The sequence below is a fragment of the Drosophila obscura genome, unplaced genomic scaffold (genome assembly GCF_018151105.1).
Source record: "Drosophila obscura isolate BZ-5 IFL unplaced genomic scaffold, ASM1815110v1 contig_4, whole genome shotgun sequence".
Taxonomy (NCBI): domain Eukaryota; kingdom Metazoa; phylum Arthropoda; class Insecta; order Diptera; family Drosophilidae; genus Drosophila; species Drosophila obscura.
The window spans coordinates 11259541-11285099 of record NW_024542828.1 but is presented as its reverse complement, the minus strand read 5'-3'; the positions used below and the strand labels follow the sequence as shown (position 1 = coordinate 11285099).

The following is a 25559-nucleotide window of genomic DNA, read 5'->3' as shown; positions in this document are numbered from 1 at the left end:
GGCAGTGGCGGTGGCGGCAGCAGCAACAACAACCACTCGAGACCCTCTAACTTTACCATCTTGCTCTCCCTCTATTTTTGCACTCTCTTTGCAGTTTTACTTTAATTTCAACATTAATGTCTTTTGTTTGTTCTTTGCTTTGTATTTTGTGTGTTTACTGTTGCAATAACATGGGTGCCGTTCCCCCCTGTGCCGCCTTCTCCACTGCAATAATAAGGCAAACAAACAATATGCTCTTTCTTTGCTGCACTCCCCGCGCTGCTTCACTTCCCTTCTCGACACTCCTCTTTGTGGAATTTATGCATGCGCGTAAAATAATAACAATAAAGAAAAGCAACAAAAGTAACAATAACCCAAAAGCAACACAACTGAAAGCTACAACAAAAGCCAGAGACGAAAAGCAATTGTAACTTCGAGGGGTGCAGGCGGTAGATACCCTACAAAGTGGTCCGATTGACCTGCACGAGAAAAAGCATAGCACTGAGCATAAATTATAATTAATAAAATTCTACTAAAACTTTAGACGTTTGGTTTAATAATTTTCTTTCTGACTTCTGCTCGAAAATATCATACGCCCATCTTGAAGCCCCTTCCCAGGGTATCAAAAGAACAGTGAACGAAAGAAACAGCAACAACATCACCATAGGTGGAGGAGGGGAGGCATTATAATACGTAACAAGCGCAAACGAAATAATAACGGTGAACATTTTTTGTGTGCTTTGCATTCGCACTCGCATTGCTGTCCTCGCTCCCAGTTCTGCCACACACGCTCTCTCTTCACTTTCTCTCTCCCCTCTTCTGTTAATTCGTTAGTTGCTGAAGTGCCAGGCACTTGGCAGTTGCAATGCAAAGGACGAGCAGCAGGAAAGGAAGTATAGCAGGTGCAGAAGGAAGAAAAAAGAAGAAGAAGGGTGGGAGGTAATACGTACATATGGGAATGGAATTAAAGGTGGGCCGCCTCTCAATTTGTAACGCGCGATGAGCGACAGAGATGGGTGGAGAGGAGGGAGAGGGAGTGAGAGAAGTTTGTGCATGTGCCTGAGTGTGTGTGTGTGTGTGTGTGTGTGTGTTTAGTGTGTGGTCTAATTAGAGCATAAATGTACAGTTACAGAGCGAAAGAGAGGTAAGAGGTAGAGTGGGAGTCGAAAGAACAGTGCGAGGGAGCGAAAGAGAGGGGAGGGGACGGGACGGTAGCAAGGTTGAAGGTGTACCGTTAGGATAGATAAGTCACATTTATAACGGTTGTCAGCAGGGGTCTCCCACTTGGAGGGCAGAAGTAGAAGAGGGCGAAGCCACAACCACAATTGCTTTCAGCTTTCAGCTGTAATGCTGACTAACGACAACCAATTAGCTTTCTACTTTCACCCCCACATTCACCGCCGTTTCCGGGAACCCATAAGCCCTTATTTCTCATTAATCGATTCCGCTTTGAACATTCGATAAACAGTAATTTGGTCTATGAATAAATCACTTAATCCTTAAGTAAAAATTTTAATTTTTAAAGAATAAGTCTCTCAAGTTGCACCATAAGTCATATTTGTTAACCAAACTGAAACCAATTTCATTATTTATTTTAGATTTTTAAGCTTCAAGAAGTCGTAGGTATCGTTTAAATAAGGGTAAATTATGAAATTCAGGAATTATAAGGACAATGTTGTGCTGCCCAAACCTTCTCTATGACTTCTCTCCCCAAAATTCAACGCAAAGTCTAGTCCTAGCTTAACTTGTTCCATAATCTATTTGCAGCCTCATTTAGCTGTTCCTAAAGCTCCTCATTAAAGCAAGCATCCCATCCTCCGACGAAAGTATCCCCTGCAGCGGAATCCCCATTGAAATTAAGTTCAGTTTCGGCTTTCGCTTTTCAGTTCAAGAAGCAGGAGCGAGCAGCAGATGTCTCCATTATCAGCAGCGTCGGTGGTGGCTCCTCAATCGGAAGCTGCTCTGTGGCCAAGCCCCAAGCTCTTACCATTTCTCTTGCACTGAAAGCTGATGCCACGCCCACTCAACACCACTCCATTCTCTGCCTCCAACAAGTGCTGGGCGGAAGGGGTGATGTCCTTGGGATTTTTCGCCAGTCAAATTTCATTGTTGGCTCAACTCCTCCTCGTTGCATGCTGCATCCTCTCGTACTTTGGGGCAACACTTGCGCTCTTTAGAGGGCGATGATTTCGCTCTGTTGCAACACTTGCATTCCAATTTAATGGAGGAGTCTTGCCTCACCTCCTCCCCCTCCTCCTCCTCCTCATCTTGCCCCACGGAAATCCTAATGCGACCAACAAGCGTTTAATGTCCTTCTGCAGTCATTAAAGGAAGCGAAATTGTTGAAATGTTGTTTAAAAGCTTTATCCCCAAAGCGAAACTCCGGGACTACTCTCTCTGCCATTCTCCATTTGGGAGTTCCACGCCAAAAAAAAAGAGTGGCCAACTAACTGTTCTTCTGGTACTGGCCATAAATTTCAAGGTGCGGCTAGGACTCGCAGTGAGGAGGGCTAGAAAGTGTGAGAACTGAGTTATCGCCGGAGACTCCTCTCTGGCGCTTCACGGCTCTTTCCCGCCTTGTTTATGGCTTCATTGACTGCCACATGGCATCCCTAAAGAGTGAGAGACTGAGAGAGGAGCGAAAGCGAGGAGCCACTTGTCGCGGTTGTCTCTCACCTGTTTTTCCCCATTTTTAACCTCGCTCTGCTCAGGAAAAGCCGCTGCTCCATAGCCAATGCAATTAAATGCGACTCTTTGCTGCAGTGTCCTGGCATGGTCCTGGCCCCAAACTCAATTAGGAGCAAGTTCCACAGCGCTGGGAGGAGGGTGGCTATAGGGGAAGTGCTGCTGCTGCTGCTGCAGTGTCCGCCACAATATGAAATTGTTGCACGTTGGCTTCTTCATAATTTCATTATGAGCAGAGACGACGGACGACAGACCGACGGACGCGGTGTGTGAAGCAAAAAATACGACGGGGCATCGCGCGTGTAGCAAAAAAAGAACGAGCAGAAAGGAAGAGCAGGTAGAGGCGGCAGGAAGAAGCATCAGCAGCAGGAAGAAGCATTTTGAGGAGCATCAGGAGCACCAGGAAGCAGGAGCTTTCCAAAGAGTAATAGAAGGACCCCGAGAAGAGGACTTCCTCCCATTGTCGGTGGTGTCTTGACCAGACGAGGGGTCTTCCGCTTGGGGGCACCATGTAATTAGCAGACAGCGACAGCTAATTGCAGCTCAATGGCCAAGTACCTACCTATCTCGTTCCCCTCCTTCAGCCCCCCATCCCCCACCAGCAGTTTCGCCATAAACGAAGTGAGAGTGTTTCACACGCCAAACGGCAGGAAGTTTTGTGAGGAACATCCAAGGAAAATGGGAAAGTTTGAGGGGAAACTGCGAGTGCGAAGGCGAATGCGAGTGCCAGAGAGTTGTGGCTTTTGCGGTCTTTTCAAGAAAATACTGAGGGAGCAGCAGCAGGCGAAGAGTTGAAGAGGGGGAAAGGACGAAAGTGGAAAGGGTACGGAGGAGGGTGATAAGGAAGGGAGCGAGAGAGCGTCGGATGATGGCCAGAAACAGACTCCAAAGTTTATGATGTGGTTAACCAGGTGCAGGAGATGCGGTGCAGGACATGCACACATGCCCCATGTGGTGGCATGCAACGTGGTGCAGTGTCATTAAGGTAAGTGGAAGTTTGGCGAAGCAGCACACATTCCCTAGCTTCCCTTTTCCTTCCTTTCCAGCAAAATGGTCAACATACTCGACTTTAAACAGGACCTCTACCGAAATCCCCAGCAATTTGGGATAATTTGTGGGTTTAAAAGACACTCCCACACGCAGGAGGATCATATCCTGTGGCACATATGCTTATGGCAACAGCGGTGTAATCAAACGTCTCCTCTCCTCTCTGCTTTAAAGCGTAAATCCCATTCAAAATTGGTAATTGGAATAAACGGAAAACGCAATACGAGAGCTGCAACACACACCGATGCACAGATACTCCCAAAGAGAGAGAGAGAGAGGGTGTACAAACATGCAACACGAAACATGTTGTTGCCCCAACACTCTCTCATTCTGTCTCTCTCTCTCTTTCTACCCCGAAAAAGTGCATATAACCAGGCTGAAAATTGCACGTGTTGCCAGCCCCAAACAACAAGGGAAACATGAAGGAAAAAGGTTAGCTTGTATAGTCAACACATAAGATACCCTGCAAAATCATATACATGATAATATATAGATATAACTCAGCTGATTTTTATCGAATTTTGATGACTTCTAGACTTACGTCAGATTTTTAAACGAATTTACGACCATCAACCCCGCTCTCTGTCTTTAAAAGGGTATACACAAAAATGCAGGCGGCATTTGGAATCGGTTTTTCGAACAGGATTTATAGGCAAGTGGCAGCATTCCGGCACCCCTTAGCTCATCTCCCCATATCAGAAATCCATAGAATGTTGAGGGGAATGATAGAGAAGCTGTAAAGGGGAAACGATTCAGAGAAAGAGAAAGGAAGGGAAGATGAGGCGTTTTTGGAGCAATCGACAATTACGGATTCTTAGACAGCGTTGCCAGATCACTAGCTTCCTACCATTACAGCTAAAAGCCAGCCCCTCCCTCACCAAACTTCAATCCTTATTCGTTTTTACACTACCCCCCGCCGCCCCTAACTCCTGCCTTTTTGTTTATCCAAAATGTATGCCAGAAATCGCTCGCGGCCAAAGTCGCTCCCAAATCGCGACTAAGCCGCCCCCAAATCGCATTGCCGACACTTTGGCGACAAATTGCATTAAAAGCGGCCTCGCTCCCACTGTGGGGGGGGGGCCCGCCAAAGGGGCGTGGCACCAGAGCTGTCTCCCCTCTCTTTGCAATTGTATTACGGTATTTGTTTTCTCGTTTCGAGGTTTTTCCTCCTCTTTTGTTTCAGTATTTTTTTTTCTTTGGCCAACAACAAACTTTTTGTTTTGCATATTTTTTGGGTGCTACAGAGTTTTTCCTTTTACCCAGAGGATGCTGCTGCTGTTTTCTGTTAAATGGAGGATGGCCACAGAGCAACGTGAGGGGAAGGCGGGGCTAGTGGGGTATGCGATAGGCGGCAGGCGACAAAGGCAAGTGCATTCATGACGCTTTTTGTGGCGCTTTCTTCACAGCGGAGAATGTGAGAGAGCTTTGAATGAAGTGAAAGTGGATCTGTTGTTTATATCAAAAGGATTTTATTTATCAAGGATGTTGTGTATAAAATTATAATGTAGTCGAAAATGTCCTTGAAATTTAGTTTCATTCAGAGCTTCTCTGAACTTCTCTTGTTCATGAAAATCCCTTAAATTTTAAGGAAGATACATATGTACATATATACCTTTTTATGAACGAATATTAATTAGATTTTTCCAATTTCGTTAGCATTTTCCGTACATTTTCATCATTCTATCAGCAAAAAAAAGAAAGCTTTTTCACCATCTTTATTCGTTTCCGTTTTTCTAAATATTTAATATGCATACAATTTAAAAATGCGCAATGGCCATAAAAACTATGAAAACAAACCTGAAACTAAATTAAATTTAAGTCAGAAAAAAAAGGATTTATGTTAAGTTTTTGTTCATCTTTTATTTACGTGTAAATTGCATAGAAAATTCCATGTGCAAATTATTGAAAGATACTTGGAACGTGGGAATGCTCTATGGAGCGGGCTGAGGCGCCACTATCTGCTTTGCTCAAGGGAGATATCCGTGTAAGGGATCATCAGAATATTCAAAGGACTCTAAGGAGATATCCGTTAATGAAAGACAGACCGGAAGTGCTCCCTGTGACGATTGAGGGAGACTTCCCGCCAGACTAGGATCTTCCCAGGAATGCAATCCCTTTCCACGTGTTTCCGCTGCACTCTGTTCCGCGTGCCACACACTGCAGGGCAGTGGTGCACCGTCAAACAGGAGGAGCACTTCCTTCCACAAAGAGGAGTCCATCTCCCCTTTGCCGGTGTTTGCGTTGGTTGCATGCCACAACAATGTGCTGAGGCACTGAAACACTGAACAGGAGGCCAGAGTCTTCTGTTGGCCATTTGTTGGACCAGGCTTTTGGGGCGAGATTTGAGGCCAGGGAGCGGCGTGTGGCAGAATGCAGACAAATTGCCTTGTCGCGGTGGTTCGTCCTCGGTTTCAGGGCAGGAGAAGGGTAGAAGAGGATTGCAACCTGTTGAACTTAAGCGCCTGACCTCTTCACTTTTGTTCTCTTTTTGCACTCAACCGCTGCTGCCCCATGCCCCTTCTGCCCCTCTGCTGCTGCTGCTGCGCCTCCTCCTTTCGCTTGTTAAAGCGCCTTTGGCATAGTTTTTATGCCCCAAGGCGCCTTGCAACTATTTATAGACGCCTTTTGCCTCTCTCTCTCTCACTCTCACTCTTACTGTTCTTCGCTCTCTCCTCTCTGCTCAGCTGTACCATTTGTTTGCTGCGCTCAAAAGTGTGCTACTCCCCTCTTTTTCTCCTCCCTTCCTCCAGCACTTTAGTAGCCCCTTGTCAACTGTTGTCGGTGTTTTTCTGTTGTTGTCTGCCTCTTGCTGCTTTCCTGTCGGCCGCCTGGTCTGTCTCTCCTTCCATCTCCTCTGTTCTCCTCTTGTTGTTCTTGTTCTTTGTCTTCCCCCACTTGTCCTCTGTCCATTTATCTGCTAAAGCAGAAGGCAAACAGCAAACAGCTAGCAGCTAGCAGCTAACGGTAAACGGAGAAGAACACGTCAGGGGAAGGAGAGAGAGACAGAGCGGAAGCAGAGCCTTGTAGCAGTTATCTGCCCCTCTTTCTCCCTTGGACACGGGTGGCCTCCTCGTGTCCTCCATCATCATGCATGGCACAATCCAATTATCATACGGCCCTTTGCTTGGGTGCTCTCTGCTCTCTGGCTGCCATGGCGCCCGCCGGACGACCGACTCCTCTAATTGGAAACAAACAGCTTGGGTCCTTGCCCCCCTCCCCTTCTCACATTCCCCCTCCCTCTTTCAAAAGAACAAGTCAAAAGGCCAAAGCGCAAGGTGTATTACTATAGGGTGGATCATGCAAATACATTCCCATATTTTGATAGCCACTATTTCTTTGTCTCTCTCCGTAATAGATGCCATTCTGTTGCTGCCCTGCCCTACCTCAATATCAAAATCCCTTGGGCCTTACCTTATATATAATGGGCCTTGAAAATAACTAAGGAACAGAAGTGGTAAAAGATTAAACAGTGATTTTTTTTTTTTTTTGGAAATTTGCGTAGATTTACACTCCTTTCCTCTCTTCCACTCCCGTCGTCTCTTGTCTCTTTTCTAATGCAAAAACCTTTTCTTTGTCCATTCGAATCCCTCATCAACCCATCCCGCAACCACAATACTTCTCCGGGGAGAGAAAGAGAGGGAGAGGGGGCTTCTATGGTATTTGGGGCCTTCCTTTGCGTTTATTTAAAATTCATTCATTCGCTGTTTTTCTTTTTTTTTTGTGAAAGAGAGGGTCAGCCGCTGAAAAAACTGAACCCGTATCCTGTCAACGATGAAGTCGCCAAATATTCAATTGGGGGGAAGCCACACAAGCCCATCACTGCCACCTCTCCCCCCTGCACACCATACGCACCATCCAACAAAAACAGTTTATAAATTTCTAACAGTTTTTTTTTTGGTTTTGTTTTTTGGTCGAAAGTTGATCTGCATCGGAAAACAGAGAGGTGGGGGGGAAAAGACAAAGAACGCGCTGAAAAGCTTCCATTAAAACGGACATACACTGTAGTAGAGGGGCAGAGGGTAGAAGAGAGTGCGGACAGAGGAGAGGGCAAGAGCTCAAGCGGTGCGACACAGAGATTCAATGAACCAGAGAGCGGGCGGAGCGGAGTGGAGCGTTTCTGCCCGTAAGCTTTATTCGCGGTTTTTGTTTACGATGAAAGTGTTTTACAAATTGGGGATTGATCCGAAAAGACCGAAAAGTGGAAAGCGAAACGAGGAAAGTGGAAAAGTGGAAAAGTGAAAACAAAGCAAAAACCGAAAAGAACAACTTTTGTTGTGGCTAAGAGCAAAGTTAATGAAACGCAGCGAGGAAGGAGCACATAATCTGTAGAGTAAATATTAGTTGGAGAGAGAGAAATAATAAACACAAAGTGTTTTATTGAATGTGGCGAAATAATAAGATTTGTATAGTAAGCAATTTTTATTTTAATTTAAGGCTAGAGACGCGAAGAGAAGAGATCTTTCCAACAGATAGGCATCTCAAGAGAAAGCATCTACTATTCCTAGCTCCAGAAGACAGTGAGAGAGCGAGACAGAGATAGAATAGTAGCGCCAACGAACGGTAATTCAAATGACTGCAAAATACTCAAGGCTTAAGCCCAGCAACAAAAACAACAAAAAGCATAGAAAAGGCACAGAAAATCACATAAACTGAAAAAGGTTGAGGACGGACGACGGACCATGAAGCGAATGAAATAAGAGAAACTATTTCAAAGTCGTTTGGTAGTGGCAGCGAGCAGATGGTGGGGCAGGGGGCAGAGAGTAATGGTAATGGGCAATTTGCAAGGAGAGAGCAGGGGCAGAGCAATACTCAGAGCAGATGAAAGCAAAAGAGAAGAAGAACAAGTGAGAAGTGTTTATTGCAAAACAAAGCAGCAGCAGCAGCAGTAGAAAAACAGTACTGAAGAGAAAAAGCAGAAAAAACAATGAGAGCAACCCCGTGCGTTGAAAACAAACGGTGCAAAATGCATATGCTGAGCAGGTGAGAAAGAGAGGTGGGAGCAAGAGGAGTGCTAATAGAAACAGTACGACCTCAAGGGGATTGCCTGTAAAAGGTGTTCAAGTGGCGGAACGCTACTAAACTCATTGAATACCCAAACTTAAACTTAAACTTAAACTGTTTCATACATATGTATGTATGTATGTACATATATATGTATGTATAACCGTTTCATAATCGATTCTAAACAGAGAATATGTACAAAGAAAGTAAAATTGTTCTCGCAGACATAATCAATTCGGAAATGACTTAAAACGATTCAAAAATAGCACCAAGTCTGATAAAAAATTAAACCAAACTTAAACCGTTTTCCGTAGTGTCTTCAATACATATTTTTTCAGACATCATCATTGGATTGGTTTGAGATTCCTGCAACTTCATTTTCTATTAAAGGGTCTACCGTTCAAAATGGAATGCAAAATGAGTTGCAAGAGAACCACAAACAAGATGCAAATATTTTCACTCTCGTACTCCTCTCTCTCTGTACTTTTCTGCCCCCCCCCCCTGCTCTCTGCCTCACTATGATTGCCTTTTGGCTTCGGGGGACTTGTCCTCCTACTATCCCTATCCCGTTCATCATCATGGAACAGACCCTCTGGACTCGTTAAGTTTTTGACAGGCCAACTAATTTCGGAGTGAAAAGAAGAGAAAAGTGCCCGGCGGACAGTGGCTCTCAGATGGCAAGCAAAGCGCGAAGTGACAGGCAGGACCTCTCTCGCCCGTTCCCCTCTGGCCACACGACATCTCTGGCCAATCAATCTTTTGGCACAGAGTCCCAGAGTCGAGTCGAGAGTCGAGTCCTTGGCAGGCAGTTCAAGTGTTTGGCCAAAACCCTGTACCCGCTTCATCTTCATTCATTTGGGCAATTGCTTTCCCTGCCCTTTCGCCTGTCCTTTTCTCTGCCCTTTTCCTTACCCTTTCCCTCTGGAGGGTTTCCCTTTAGGAGCCTCCTAGCGACCATTGCAAATATGTTGCAATTTTCCTCCAGTTTTGGACTTCTCCTTCCCTGTTGCTTGCTCCTCATCTCTCATCCTTGGCGGTCCTGCATCCCCATCCCATTTTTGACAAGGACATGGCAGGTCCTGTGCCCCGAGGGACCTCCAAAATATGTTGCAACTGCAGGAGGGCCTTCTCGTGGTCCTCCCCATCCTCCACTTCGTTCTCTCCTGCCACCAAAGATTGATCACAGTTTGCCCAGAGTTTTTGTAGCCCTTTTCCTGCAATTTTTATTTCCGGTTCGCACCCCCCACCCCCTGTGGCAACACCACTCTTCCCGCTGTACCACTGATACAGCCATTTTCCATTTTCAATGCTCTTTTCCCGCCTCTCGCTGTCGTTTAATATGAAAAATTGCGCGCAAATATTTGCAAGAGCTTCCCACCAGTGAGGAGGGGCATAAGAGCGGAAGGAGAGGTGCTGCAGTATGTGTGGAGTCAAAGGGCATGCACCATGCACCATGCACACACCCACCCCCAATGATGTCTGCCTCTCTCCCCCTAATTGCAAGAATTTGTCAGTTCTGTTCCTGGGGTCAGATATTAATCGTTTCGGCCCCACAAGAAAGACTCAACTTTGTCCCTTCCGAGAGAGAGAAAGAGAGAGAGAGAGGAAATTGAGAGGGGGGAAAAGTGTGAATAGTGCGGACAATGGAACAGAATTGATGAAAAAGTGTAGAATATTTAAAGAGATATTTGGATTGGCTGCGGATGTGTATCCTCTCTCCATATACCATTCACTCATTCTCTTTTGCAGTTCTCAGATCACTCAAATATGCATTCAATCTATTAGATTATTCATATGTATATTTAGCAAATTCGAAGCTTTACAGAACTCAATTTAATCAAAATCCCTTTACTTATCGCATTTCCTGGTGGTTTTTCCCCCTACAGCAAGTCCCAATTTCATTTCGAGGGGGGCAATCATTATCCTTGCAGCAGCTGGTCAACGGACTCTACTTAACGGCTGCGCCCCACATCAAAGGAATCCCAGAGAGAGATAAATAGAGACACACAGGAAGAGAAAGAGACTGCCAGAGAAAGAGACTAGTAAAGAGGATTAACCAGAGAGAAGCTTACCATTATTTGAATGCACTTAGCGCGGAAGGACCCCGGACTACTGCGAGCCCACAGTAGCTGCAGCGCCCCATTTTCCAGTTGTTAGCTTTGGCTTCATTTGGCGGGTGGTTTAAATACTTTACGCGATTCACTTTCTCTCGTTCACTCCGCCCTGAAGGCAAAGAGAGATACGCAAAAAAGAAAGGGAAACCCGAGAAAACCCACTTGAAGGCGGGAAACACCGAGCAACGAGGCAGAGAATCCATAAAAACTAACATTAATGCCTTCATTTTGTGCAGCGAAAGTTGGCAGGGAAAGAATGCAGAGGTAAGAAAGTGCAGAAGGAGCGCTGGAGGATTCGCCAAGAGAGGAGGCACAGGCCAAGAGGCTACGGCGAAAATCTTTTTGGCAAAACTTTTAATGCTTTTTCTTTGCCATTTTTGTTAGTAGCCTCTTCCGCCCTCTGTCTCTCTCTCTCTCTATCTCTCTTTTCAGTCTCTCTCGATCTTAAGACATAGCTAAAGGCTGGAGAAATGGTTGAAGAGGGTAGAGGTGGGTAGAGGAGGGCTTACGCGACTCCAGCCAAGAAAAAAAAACGCAGAAGAAACGTAAAGTCCCTGGAAAATTGGCCTCGGACGGACCGACGGACGACCATCATCATCATTTCATTCATGAATGATTGGAATTTTTGAGACGCGTTGCATCCGCGACAAGTTATCGTTTTTTCTCCTTTGCTTGGGGTGGCAGGGGATAAGCACCGGTTGCATCCCCACGTTAGAGCGGCTTATCCCCCGAAAAAAAAAAACCGAAGAAATGAAAATTGAAAATTGCTTGAATTGCATTTCGTTTCGTTTCGTCTCGTTTCTCGTTTTGATGGGTTTTTCCTTAGACGAGGGAAAGGGTGGTGAAGAGGGAGGGGAGGGGAGGAATGAGTGGTGACGGTGGGGAAAAGGGGAGGCTCTGTGGATGGAGAAGGTTAAGATGTCAGGCTTCGTTAGACAAACATCTGCTGCTGCTGCTGCTGCTGCTGCTGCTGTTGCTTTTGCTGCTCTTTATCCTACTCCAAGGACCCCATACTGCTTCTGGGCATCCTCCTCCATTGTGCTGATGCACCCCTTCTTCTTCTTCTTCTTTTGCAGCGTATGAGCCAACGTTAGAGTTTTCGTTGAGAAACTTCTGCCAGGGTCGTCATTCCTTGGAGACGTACCCAAAACTTCCCATGCAGTTCCATGTTTCGTTATGACAACTCTTTTCCAATCCCTTCCCTTTCTCTCTCTCTCTCTCTCTCTCTTCTCTTGTACCCTCTCTCTTTCTTTCCCTTGAAGTGGATTTAATTTAATTAAATCAATTAAATGAGCGCCTGAGAATTTGTCTTGTCTCCACATTGGATTCCCTCATACGAAAATAAAAAAGAAGAGTGGGAGAAGGAGAGCTAAAGGAGGAAACAAGAGGAAGGCAAGGAAGACAGACATTAAGAGACGGAGAATTCTCTGATTTAATGAAACCCCAAAAAAACTCGTGTAATGTTGGCGAATCTCTCCGGGAGAAATTCTCATTTTAATGAGCAACAACTATTCTGATTCTCATTGTCTCCCCATCTTTTTCCCTTCCCTTCCCTTCCCTTCCGCGACAAAAAACTTCTCTAATTGAAATTTCGAATGCGAATGCGAATGCCGCCTTGGCATTCGCAAACACTGCAAATGACTTTAAAGTTTTGCGGCTTTTCCTTCGGTTTTCCCTTGGGTTTCGACTTTTCCCTTTTGTTTTTATCTGCTCTAATTTTCACTGTATTTTCTCTAGCGGATTTTACGCTGCAAACTTACCACAAAATAATTTATTTATTCGTTTCGTTTGTTGATTCTGCGATTTCACGAAGCGAAAGCGCTGGAAAAGTTCTGAAGAAAAAAGAAATAAAAGCGAAAAGTTATTGAAGGACCTTATAGAAAAATAAAAATAAACGAGGTAAAGGTTTAAAGATTATAAATCAAGTAAATTTTCTTCCAAGTAATTTTCCAAAAATCTGAAAAAAACCCCTTTCGAGACGTTTCATTCCAGAAGCCTCCTAATTACTCTTTTTCTCTCTGTCTTTTATCATATTTAGATGTCCGCTCCTCTAACCCTTCCCCTCTCTGTTTTTATCAGTGTCTAAGGCATTTCCCTTCACTTCATTTACTTGATAGTAAATCTCTGGGCAATGGGCACTCCCTTCAACTGCAGCTTTGGACAGCGCTCAGAGGAGGACAAAAGGGAGCAGAAAATGGCATCATCATCATCCATGCTCCTGCATTCCGCTCCTCCCTCCATGGGTGTCCCGTGTGCCACATGACGTATGCGCAATGTGACAGCCAGCAGCAGTTGGCTAAGGACTTAATTTAAAGCCGCTTTTGCCAACAGAGATTTACCCTCAACGCGCACTCACTTCCAGCCACCAGCCTCCGCCTCCTTGTGCGGCTTCAGAGATCTCCGAAACAGCTACAAATTAATATAGAAACAGAAACGATGAGAGTACTTTTGATACCCCTTAAAAACAATGACTGTTTCTACGGTTCAACTACAGCAAATATTTCTTTGCAGAACATTTATTGGGTTTTCCTTGGAATATCTTTGATAAGCAATCGTTTTATAGTGAAAGTATGCTATTATATCGAAACGTTCTACAATAATGCTTCCCTCTCGGCATTCAAAACATCTCCCCAAAAGCATAATACCCTCCTCCGCTGCAACAGGAAAACTCGTACGTACAAAATAAATATAAAATTCCCAAAATCTAGAGACTGACAGACGCCACGCCTCCGCTCCTTGTCACTCCCTCATTCAGTAGGCAATCCTTCTGATTCTTCTGTCTGCATTTAATTAAAACTCCCTACAGGACAGACAGACAGCCAGCCAGCCAGCCAGCAGGACATTCACGGACAACACCGGACATCTGGACAATTAGTGTGAGCCATGAATTATGAGTTTTTGGCTTTTATTTTCGGTTTATTTTTCCCACTTTTCAGACCTTTTTCTGTCTCTTTTTTTGTTGGGGTTAAGTAAATTATGGTCAGAGTTTGGGGGGCTCATAAAATCAGTTTAAACAATAGCCCCAGACAGGGGGTTGAAAAGGGGTTAAGGCCAACAAAGTGTAGAGCTAACTATTATTATGGCTGCCAATGGAGCAGCAGACTACAGAGAGGAGAAACAGAGACACCGACAGAAGTACAGAACTTTTGTGCTTCATTTCCGTTTCCGGTTGCGACTGCTGCACCACACATACGACTGTACGAGTGTGTGCAAACGGAGAGCAGCATACGGTACAGAAGATGAAAAGAGGCAGAAGAGGAGGAGGAGTCTGCAGGAGTCTGAAGCATATGGATAATGACAAAACGTGCCGAAAGCCAAAAAGTTGTAGGCAACCAAAGGAAACGAAAGACAATATGTGGTGTGGTGTCTGTGGAGAAAGACGGCGGCTGCAACGGCGGCGGCTACGGCAGTCGAAGGCGGTAGCATCTCCTTTATACGAGTGAGGGGGCGTGGTTCCATACAGTGCAATTCCCTCGTTTATTTTGACTTTCAATTTGAATGCTGTGTTGCTGTGTTGCGATCCTGGAGGCGCCTCCTCCGCAATCCTTTGCTTTTTCTTCTATTCTATGGGAGAACTTTTGGGTGGGTCATTTGGCCCCGCCGACGGCTCTTCAAGCGTTTGTTTAAGGATATACTATGTATGGAAATGCAGCAATATGTAAATGTGTATGTACATATGTATGTGTAAATATGTGGCAGTGTATGCACTAATAGAAGGCACCTTCCACAAGTGTATGACAATAATATTTCATTGAAGATTGATCTGATCGATATTCCCTTGGTACCTTGATTAACCGCTGTAATTTCCTACATCTCGTGGAATCTCTGTTTGCTCTCTCGAAAAATCTGCTTTTCACTTATGGCACGCACTGTACATTGCCAGAGGGTAAGGCAAGGGTAATAAAGTCCTGAGCCAAGGGGCATTGCATACAAAACCATAATGCATTTGGATTGTTTACGCAAATATTTGCACAATTCAAAGGGGAAACGAGACACAGGAAACTTAAGGGAGGGGGAGGATGGAGGGAAGAGTGTGGAAGGCATTACAGCATTGCCAGACATGAGAAAAAACAAACCAAAAATACGTAATTTTTCCATCGGAGGTCCTCTCTCCGTCTGCCCAAACAAAGCAGTTTGTTATCCTGTCTTCTCGCCCTCGCCATCGCCATCGCCCCCTACTGATGTTTGTCCATCTTGTTAACCTTCCTCTTGGCCCTATTTGCTCACTCCTGCTCGTCCCCTTGTTTAGCCCTTATTCCAGAGATAAAAACTCAACTTAACTCCACTCAAGCGTTGACTCCTTTGGCCCCCCCTAAATCCCTCATAAACAGGGGAGTCTTACAGCAGCAGCATCTCGAAGGGCAAATCGAGAATTGTTTTGGCCCCTAAAAATATTGTGGGTCAATTGTGGTTGTTGTTCTTTACTTCTGCGTTCTCTTTCCTCTTCCTTATCTGCTCCTCCTTCTCCCTCTGTCGTGTTTTTTTTTTTGATATATTTATGCACATTTTCCATTGGATTTTCATTTTATGTGACAGCAGAAGCAACTATGAAAATGGAAAAAGTTTGCCATTTGCCATTCGATTCTTTCTCTCTTTCGCTCTCTGCTTGCACTTGTTCCCTCCAGAGATTGGACACTTGACAGCTGGCAAACATAAATCCTTGGGGCAAGGATATACTCGTACTCGTACTCGTTCTCGTCTGAACAAAGGATAACAGACAGAGTGCAAATTTGCCTTAAATATATTGGCCATTGGCCATTTTTCTATGTTGTGTGTAAATTAATTTACATTTTGCTGCGTACAATTCTTCTGAGGAGTAAAACCTCAACCTAGAATATAAGCCAAAGCCCGATCCCCAAACATCCAAAGACCATTCCATGTTCCATGCATAGAAAAACATATTGAAACCTTTCATCAAATTCCATCTCCTTTCTCCCTTATCCAAGAAGCTTACTCTCCTAAGGAAAACTCCTGTGAAAAACAAAACGCACGAAATCAGGCCGAATCATGGCCCCCCCTTCCTCCCTGGTGGGAAAATGTGGGGAAACATGAGAAGCGATGTCAAGGCAGAGACAACAATGGACAGATGATAGCTGCAGCCGACATGTGTAAAACAGAGTGGGAGGGCGAGACAGAGACGGACAGGAAGACTGACAGACAGACAGACAACGTGTTCCAGCAGCTACACACAACAAAAGCCAGCAGCAACAATAACCCGTTCGGAGAATGGAGAGATTTATTGTGGCTCTGTCTGTAATATATGTAAATATGTTGATAGGGGGTTCTTTAGGGGGGTTTAGGCTTTATTTTCTATCAAAAGATTGCATGGGAAAAGCGAGCCTCCTTCTGCAGGACGAAAGAAACAAGAAGTTTAGCCTACTTATGGGCGTCGATGCGAAAAATTGTCAAATGAAAAGAAGCTCAAGAGATGCAGCAGATAAGCTGGAATTGTGTTATACAGTGACTACTATATAATAATGCATGTAGATAACTGTTATACAGAAATGTCATGTCATATTTAAGGGTTTTTAATTCATTTTGTATCATCTGATGTTCATATTAGAGTGTTCATTTCATGGTAAAACACTTTCGGAAATTCGTTTTATGTTCCCTGACATTTTCCCGCAAATTCAAATTTGCCAACTCATCCGAAAAATCTCTCTTTCGCTTGCTCGCTTGCTCTCTGTGGTTTTCCCTGTGGGAGGGGAGATTCCTCCTGCCTCCTGCCTCCTGCATCCTTCATTCCATTCCGCCATCTGTGGAGCTGCCATTCAATTAAGTCATCATCCAGCCGTCATTATCCAGTATTTAACACGCAAGTGACTACAGATCCCTGCTCGACAAGCCACTCCCCCTTCCCTCCCCTAGTACCTACCACCTGCTCCACAGCAACCCTCAGCCACTTGTCGAACATGATAAATTTTGTGGGGGGGAAAAATGTTGGATGGAAGAAAGGATTGCGTTGAATGTTATTGGATTTTTAGCACCTCCTAAAACCAACGTCACTCCATCCTTCCACTCATACCCACCCCTCTGCCATTACACTCTTTCCCCCCTTTACCAGCCCCACTATCGCTCCCTTCCTCGCGCAGTTTGCGTTAATTTTGCGCCAGCTGTCAAATGTCAAAATGTCAAGTGAAACAAAATTTTCGCATCATGAGAAATGCATGTCTGGAGATAGAGAGAGAGAGAGAGAGAACACACAAAGTCTCCATGGAGGCATGCTGCGGTAGGGAGGGGTACATAGAGGGGGAGCTGTAAGCCAAACTACGCGACAGTCTGCCCTTTTTTGGTGGTGGGGGGTAGTGGCAGCGGAGTGGCTGACTACTGGATGGAATAGTTATCGAGTCACCCAACCCCTTCCCCGCCGGACACACAACCATCCACAGATCCAGTGCCTCATCAAGCAGCGGTTGGGAGGCAGATGTGGGAGGAGGAGGAGGAGGAGCCTGTGGCACATAGAGTGGTAGAGTCGTGCGGCAGATGTGGCAGCAGAAGGAGCAACGGGAAAAGGGGAACGGGGCAAGAGAGCCATGAGCAGCAGCAACATCAACATCATGATAATGCCCATTATTAGCAGTGGCAAAGCACATTTGCATGCATTTTAGAATTTGTATATTCCTCCGCCCAAACGGAGGAGGAGTCAGAGGCGCCTCCATCCAACCGTCTCTCCAGCTGCCATCGTCCGCCACTCAGCCACTCATTACACTAGACAACACAGCAGGAGAATCGGTTAAGCAGAAAGCAAATTTATTGCAGAATATGATTGACATCCATTTTGGAGTTGGATATCCCAAAGAGCACTTCAATGAGGCACATTAAGAGAAAATCTAAAGGGAGAATATCATTTGAATTCTCCCCATTCACCATTCACCATTCTACCATTGAAAGATCTTTCTCATTCCCTAATTCTCATTCTCGTTGTCTAGTGTACGCAGTGGCGGGGGAGACACCACTGCGTGTCAGTGTCGCTTTGTGCATCTGAGAGGCAGAGATGTGGCACCAGCCGCTGCACAGCATCAGACAGACAGACACACAGTCAGAGGGAGACGGGAGACCCACGCAAACAGGCAGCAGCCCAGATCTGCTTCCCGAATTATGCTCACATTATAAGCAATTACACGGCCAGGAGGCTCCGCTCAACTGGGTGGGATGGCTGGGATTGCACTCCTTCGCTTTTCTGTAGCCACATTTCGACTTCCATATCCATTTCGATAACTATTTTCGTGGGGGCACTAATTGAATCAGAGACTCCCCTCTGCTGAGTCTTAAGTGATGATAAAAGAAAACTCTAACATTTCCCGCACTCTCTCTATCTGAGCTTCTGTGGATCGGGTATCCAGAGGATGTCTGTGGTTGGTGTGTGTCTGTCATCTGACACTTGGAGCGACGACAGACCTTGGGCCAAATCAATGCAAATGCGACTGGGAATGGGAATGGGAATGGTACTCGCATCTCTGCCTCTACAATCTGTCTGTGTGTGTGTGGCTGTATCTGTATCTGTGTATCTGCTGTCGAAGGCATTTCAATTTGTGGATCTGCTGTAATTAAATTCCATCAGCCTTCGACACCAGCGTACGAAGGTACGAGAGGTGGAAGGTAGTTGCCTTAATGGAACCGAAGCTCCATGAAATTGCAAATCAAACGAGTGCCTAATGCTCTTAGGGCCCGAACTGAGGCCTCGAACCGATCCGAACCGAACCAAAATCCCGGCTAAGTGAAGTCTGGATTTAAATGGATTTCCGTACAGCAAATGTCCGGCTAATTGAAGTTACTACGCATTCCAAATATCTGTACAGAGGTAAAGGCATGTTTTCATTCCATACATACATATATACTTACATAGGTCCATGACCTGGGCCCTGGCCCTGGGGCTCTCATTACATTCGCATCAATCAATCAATCAATCAATTGAAAAGTCAATGAGGGAAATGGAAAATCGTTTGGTTGGTTCGCCCAAATGGAAAGGCAAATGTCAATAGCAACAGCGAAAGGCACAAAAGAGACAAATGTCGAAAGCAGTTGGCAAAAAGCAATAATAAAATGCAAAAATTAATAAAGTTCTCGGCCCTCGAGAGGACAGTGGGTTGCAGTGGGAGGCGAGTGGGGAGTGGGTGAGAAAAACCTCAAGCAACAACCAAAGAAACGAAAGAAGGACGCGAGGATTGGTAAGGGAGAACTTTGAATGCTCTCTAATGTGTAACATTTCTGCCATTATTGCCATCTATCTATTGCTATCTGTTAGAGCATTCATTCCATCGACTTTCGAAGGGCATTCGAAGCAATCGAATCACATCGAAATGTTAACTAAAGTCTGAGGCTTAATTAATTTCTTATGGCATTGTCGCAATGCCCTTTTCCATTTCTTTTCGCTTGCTTTCTTTTTTCCTTGTTCCGTTCATTTTTTTCATTTTGTTTTTTCTTTTGCCGGTTACTTTTCGGTTTCTTTCTCTTTCTCTGTCTCTGGTTCTGATATATTGATGAGGTGTTGGCCTGAGGAGTCTTCCAGTGGGGGATTGGGACTGATGCTGAGGCTGAAGGCTGGGGGCTGCTTGTAGAATAATCAACGGTGCACTCATTGAGAATTGTAGCGCGACATTTCCGCTGCAGCAGAAGCTGTTGCCGCTTCATGGATGTTGCCCTGAAGGTGTCGTCGTACGCGCTTACCATATCCCTCCCCCATACCTATCACCAGATCTCTGTCTCCCTGGGTTCATGCTCATCCATTCCGTATGATTCTCCTCTCCTACTGTGCTGTGTGTCTCCCTCTCCACAGCACCACTCCCTTCTCTGCTCTTCTCTCTTGTTGTGCCTCTGGGCGGCGTGTCGTGTGCGTGATTTATGTCACACGAAATGCAAATACATCAGTAAACATGCATGCCGCCACAGACGATGCTACAGAAATACAGCCTTATAGCCTTATACATATGCATACACATACACATACACATACATATGTACATATATGTATATTTATGTAGTGTGGTGTGGGAATATAGTTATGGAAATGGGAATGGAAATCGGAGAAGGGGAATGGAAATGGGAATGGGAGCGAGAGAGAGTTGCTGTTGCTTCTCTGTGTGTCCGACCCGACCACAACATTTTCACGTTCTTCAAATAAACTGCACACGAGTGCTGGATTAGTGGGGGTGGGGGTGGGGGTGGGTGGTAGAAGGAGAAGGAGAAGAAGATTGTCGCACATTTTGACAGTTGGCAGAACATTCTTTCTAATAAATTTATGCGGCATGCGATATGGCGGCAATGTACTACACATCGGGAATGTTGAATGGTAAATGAAGAGACGTGTGGCAGAGTGAATTTTAACTGTGTTATGCCGTGTGTGTTAAGGATGCGAAACGAATTCAGTTAGTTTTACGCGGCGTTGTGTGGTGTGGAAATCTGTTGCAGCAACTTATTTAAATGGCCAGTTGCAAGTAAATTGTTGCTTTAACTCGGGCAATTGTGTTGCGACAGCTGTTAAAATCCATTAGGAACTGTAGAAAATGCAACAAAATAAACTGTTTTACACACGCTACATAAATGGTTGCAATTAATCGATCCACTACTGCACCTTCGCTGACCTCTCACCCTTCAATTAATCTTTTCAATCTCTGTCTCCCGCCGATTCCCCTACAAGGCATACCACAAGCCACATTCCACACCTTTCGTCAGAGTTAATCCATTCAATGAAAACTTCTCCCATTGCGAATTCCTGGATCAAAAATTCGCTAAAAGTCCATGGGAATGTGGTTTACGATTGAATTTATTGCCGAAACACCCTCGTTAATTGAATTGAAACCGTTAATTATATCGCATTAAGTGCACGGTAGGAATGTAATCATAAAAATATGAAATATTTTTACCCCATGCCAAAGGGGTTCGCGTTCTCAATCAGCAGAAAGTGTTTTACAGAAGCAAATGCCATTAAATTCAATAAACAAAAGTCGAGTGAAGTGTTGCAAGCTGCTAATGAGCGATGCGAAGATACGCACTGTACGCAGCTGTAAATATTATATTTGGCTTTTAATTCAATTTTAATGATTGACCAAATGACCGACTAGCTGATGGATGGATGATGGTTCGACGTGAACGGCAATCTACCCGTCACTCTCATTATGCAACACTTGCACCTGTTTTTTCCCCTCTCTGTCTCTCGCGCTCTTTCGTTCATCTCTTTCTAGCGTTGGCTCTCATGCATCGTTGGCCCAGAATTTGGTTCAATAATTTTTCAAGCTCAGAGCAACGACAATTTTCACTGAGCTGAGCGACGACTCGGTGGCGTTTTGATACCCTGTATGGAGAGAGAGAGGCTATGATGGGTTGTAATCAGAGAACTAAACATTTCAGAGCACCACAGCATTAGGCTTTCTAAGCAAATATCGGTCGACAATCAAAATTTCATCCAAATAGCTTGGTTTTATATTTATAATATATCCACGATGGGAGCAACCGCCCTAGAGGGGTATCAAAGCATCGACCCTCGAAACTGAAAGCCTTTGGTTCTTGTTTGTCAACTGATAACAATCTATGCAGTTGCTCTCTCTGTCACTCTCACTCTTTCTCTCTCGTTCAGCGCTCATCTGTGTAGTTAGTGAGTGCAAGAGGGATGGGCGGGGGGGTCAAGCAGCAGCAGCAGCAGAGGTAGAAATAACACAAGACAAGACAAACACAAAGTCACAGGCAGAGGCAGAGACAGTGTAAAAAAAGCTGAGGTGGTCCCACTCCCACACGGACACACACCCGTACAGAGGTGTACACACAAAGTAAACTGCGTCGCAGTTGCAGCGCTGCGGCTAGCACTGCTGCTGCTGCTTTGTGTAGAGAAGAGCGACAGAGACAAGAGAAGAACTGCAGCGCATAAAGCAAATCGTGTCAATGACATTTGGTGACATACGTGTGGGCCAGAGGGAGATGCCAGATGCTAGACGACGACGCATCAAGCGCTGCAGCGATGCTCGCGAAGAATAGAAAAGAAATAAAGGGAAGAAAAGCCCGATACAAGAAATTGCTTTACGGCAGCAACAACAAAAACGACAACAGCAAGAGCACTAGCAGCAGCACAACCGGTTCTTATCTTTTAAAGCAAGGTAAGCTTAATAGAAGGTGAGGCAGCAATAAGTATACGCACATGCTTGGTGCACGCACCCAAAAGTAAATGAAGGCCGCTCCTCTCGGACGGGCTGTCCTTCTTATGAATATACCCTGGTTCCCAACCTTTAAGTGGGCGTATGATAGGGCCCATGTCACACAGATAAAAGAAAAGTAGAGAAGGGAGAGAAACCAGGGGTTGGAGTTGTGAAAGCAGGAAAGGCATAGGAGCAGGGGAATAGGGAAAAGGGAACACATGAAAGAGTGTGGGGAACACCAAAGAACATAATTTACGGTTAGCTATGCTTTGCGGTTGCTATTAATAGAAATGCTTTTGGGGTCATTATGTTGCTATTGTTGTTCCTCTGGTGTTTGTTGGTCTCCTTCGGCTCTTGGATGTTGCTGGCGCTAATGCTGATTCGATTTTCAGGTTAGTTGAACACACACACACACAAGCAGGGGTGTGAGAGAAAGAGGGCTAACGGTTTAAAGAGATCAAGTGGATGCAGGGAGGGAAAACTTTTGATTTTAGATTCTGCGTTGACAAATCCGGATGATAAGGCTATAAATTTGGATACAAAATAAGAGAATGGTGGATGAGAGAGGCAGGAGTGGATAGAAGGTGCAGTGGGAGAGAGAGTGTGGGCGTAGGTAAAGTGAGACAAGCAGCGTAATAGTGGGTGTACTATGTAAATAGAAGGGAATTGAGTGGGCTACACCCTGCCTGTAGGTAGATGTCCCATACAGCACTTTATTTCGTACGCCTCAAGGGAAAACTATTTCAAAAATAATTCCAGAACATATCCCAATCACAATCTATTTTCATCTGGAACTTAGACTTTTTTTTCATGATTTAAAACCATTAGGCAAATCTTCTTAATTTCTAAACTTTTTGTATAATCGTCAACCAGATAAAGAAAAGTATAAACTAACGATGAGATTATGGCTAAGAATTCCTGAAAAATATTATAATCATGTGAACGGTATCGTTCATGTCAGTAAAAATGTATTGCTGTTTTGTTGTGTATAATTTTAAATAGCAATTCAATAGCAATAGCAATTCCGTCATTCATGTCCATTTTGTATTACGTGTCTGTAACATCAGTTAATGCCACACTCCCCGCATCCACTCCACTCCACCCCACTCCAACTTCCAATCAAAATTCACATCAGATACTGCGCTTTCATCATTCATTAAGCTCTCCTGCCATGCACTGCAATCCCCACAGCCACACGAAAATGTGTGTACATATGTACATATGTATCCAACGTTTAATTAACTAAACAAATAGACCAACGAATGATTCAGAAGGGTAATCTTCGTCCAAATCGAAATCTCTCATTCGTCCTGTCAGTCGCTTGGGCTTTCATTTTCTGGAATTTCTGAATGGATCCCGATCTAAATTCGAATTTAAAGTGAAATATGCATCCCCTCTTCAACTCTGCTCTGAATATGGAATAATTTCGGCACAAATTCAATTTTTTGGTTTTTATTATTTTGCACTTGCAATATAATTTTATTTCTCGCTCGCCATCGAGCACTCAATCTCTCATTTCATTCTCTCGTTTCTCCTTCCTTTTTTTTGTTGGCCATTTAGCTGACCGCAGCGGTTGTGCCACTGCCTCCCTCGTGCCCCTGCCGCTCTCTGCCACTGCAGTTGCCACACCCACCGGCAGCCGACAGCCGACCACCGCACACCTCAATAGCATTTAAAGTTAAAAGCCATGAAAATCAACACATAACAAACCCCTGAATCCGAATCTCTACAGAAAAAAAAACGATGGCCAAAGAGAGCGAGAGACCCGAGGACCCACCAGCCCAACTTTTCTGCGGCTTTACGGAAATTGTAATTTAAAACTACGCCTCTGCGGCAGCATTGTGTTGTGCACGGTCTCTCTCTCTCTCTCCTCACTATTCTCTACTCTCTACATTTTTTTTTCTTTTTAGGACTGTTTTTTTGTTACTCTTCTTCAAAGGGTATTATGACTTTGGATCAGTTTTTGGTTACTCTGAACAACTTTTTATATATATTCAATCTCTAAGTGTATCCCAACCTTCGGCACTCACTGTTACCCTTTCATTCGCATTCACTCTAGTGCTCTTAGCTTTTTTGTTTTTTGTTGTATATATCCTCGTTTTTTCCATTGTGTGGATGTATATTTAATTTCATTACGAGTGTTTTTTGTTTGCCTTGTGCTTTATGTTGTGTGTGTAGCGTCATTGAGAGAAGAGTTCATGGAATTGCATTTCAAACATATAATAAATGGAATGCAAATAAGGCCCCAGAGTGACCCCTCCAGAGGGGAAAAGCGTAGGAGGGGACTACGTGAAGAGCTAATCAACAGGCGGCAGCATAATAAACCAAATACAAAATATTATACATGTGTAAAATATAATTCGACTAGAGAGTTACGTTACCCTCGAGAAAAATCCATTTGTATTTAATTTGTAGCAGATATAGAAAATTAATTAATTATGTTAAATATATATTGATTGCAGCGCTATCCACAAATTAAAATTATATCCCTTCTGACAGCATTCTCTGACCGTTCTAATTGGCTACACATTTCACAGATTCCAAAGAACATATCCCCCTAAACAATGGGTAAAACCAATTAAACAAAGGCATAAACAATTATTTAAACACAGATGTGATGTGTTCACAGGGTCCTGCTACATGCGGTAGTTCACGCAGGATGACAGGATGTCATTTAAAGCGACTATTTGGATGCACAAATATGTTATGACTACAGATAATCGTATTTATGTGATAAGCGCTAATTTAAAGGATTAAAATAGAGAGAAAATGTGAGCGAAAACTTTCATCTCTTTGTGCGGCTTTTTCTTATGGAATTTTGACAATTTTTAGCACCAATTACCCATGACATTCGTCACTCTTGTTTATTGGAGGAAGAAATAAAGGGAAAGTAAGGAAGAGACAAGCCTCGTAGGGGAAAGGAAAGATCTGCCTCCTGAAATGGCGTTCTCCCCCCCATATACAGTCCTCTCTCTGTCTGGGACTTGAAGCTTATTTAAACATTCTGCTTATTTATTATTTCCATTGCGGGGAAAACTCCTCCGACAGCCGACAAGGCACGACGTGACAGCAGGAGAGGGAGAAAGAGCGACAGGCAGACAGAAGCCCCAAAGAAACCCAGAAATAAAGCAGAGAAAAGCGAGGACCAGCAGTGGGGGGATACGGGGCAAAGTCTGGGCGTCTCGTGGAGTTTTCCTTTTACCTGAAGAAAATGTTGACAACTTCTTTATTTATTTCATCATCACAGAGGCGACTTTTGAAATTAGTTGGCGCTGTAAAAAATATGCAAAACTTTTAGCTGAATGAAATATGAAATGGAAATGGCGAAATGGGAAATGGAATGGAATGATGGTGAGGTTACGACCAAAGGTGGAAATTCAAGTTATGGCTGGAAAAAAGGAAAATGCAAGTACGGTTTCAAGAGAGTCTAAGAGCTCAATAAATCCTGTGGAATTTTCTTCTTTCTTCAAGTTTTTATGGCTGATTCCACTAATTGCCTGCTCAAAGGAGTTTTTCAACTGACATACTTTCGATTTCAAAGTAAACTTCAAGGGGATAAATCAAGTTTATATTGGGAATGGGTTCTCCACATCTGTGTCTCTCTCCT

The 25559-nt window shown here is 44.4% G+C and overlaps 1 protein-coding gene across 2 annotated transcripts in view; it reads right to left on the bottom strand.

Moving 5' to 3' along the window:
- The window catches only part of LOC111070077 (trophoblast glycoprotein), a 45139-nt gene that overhangs the window by 3434 nt on the left and 16146 nt on the right, over positions 1-25559 (bottom strand). The window contains exon 3 of one of the 2 annotated variants that reach the window (XM_022360379.2): positions 12587-12658. The exons of the other annotated variant lie outside the window; for it this stretch is intronic. The gene's annotated coding sequence lies outside the window, so the exon portion shown is untranslated. The remainder of the gene's footprint in view (positions 1-12586; positions 12659-25559) is intronic. 2 annotated transcript variants of the gene reach the window in all.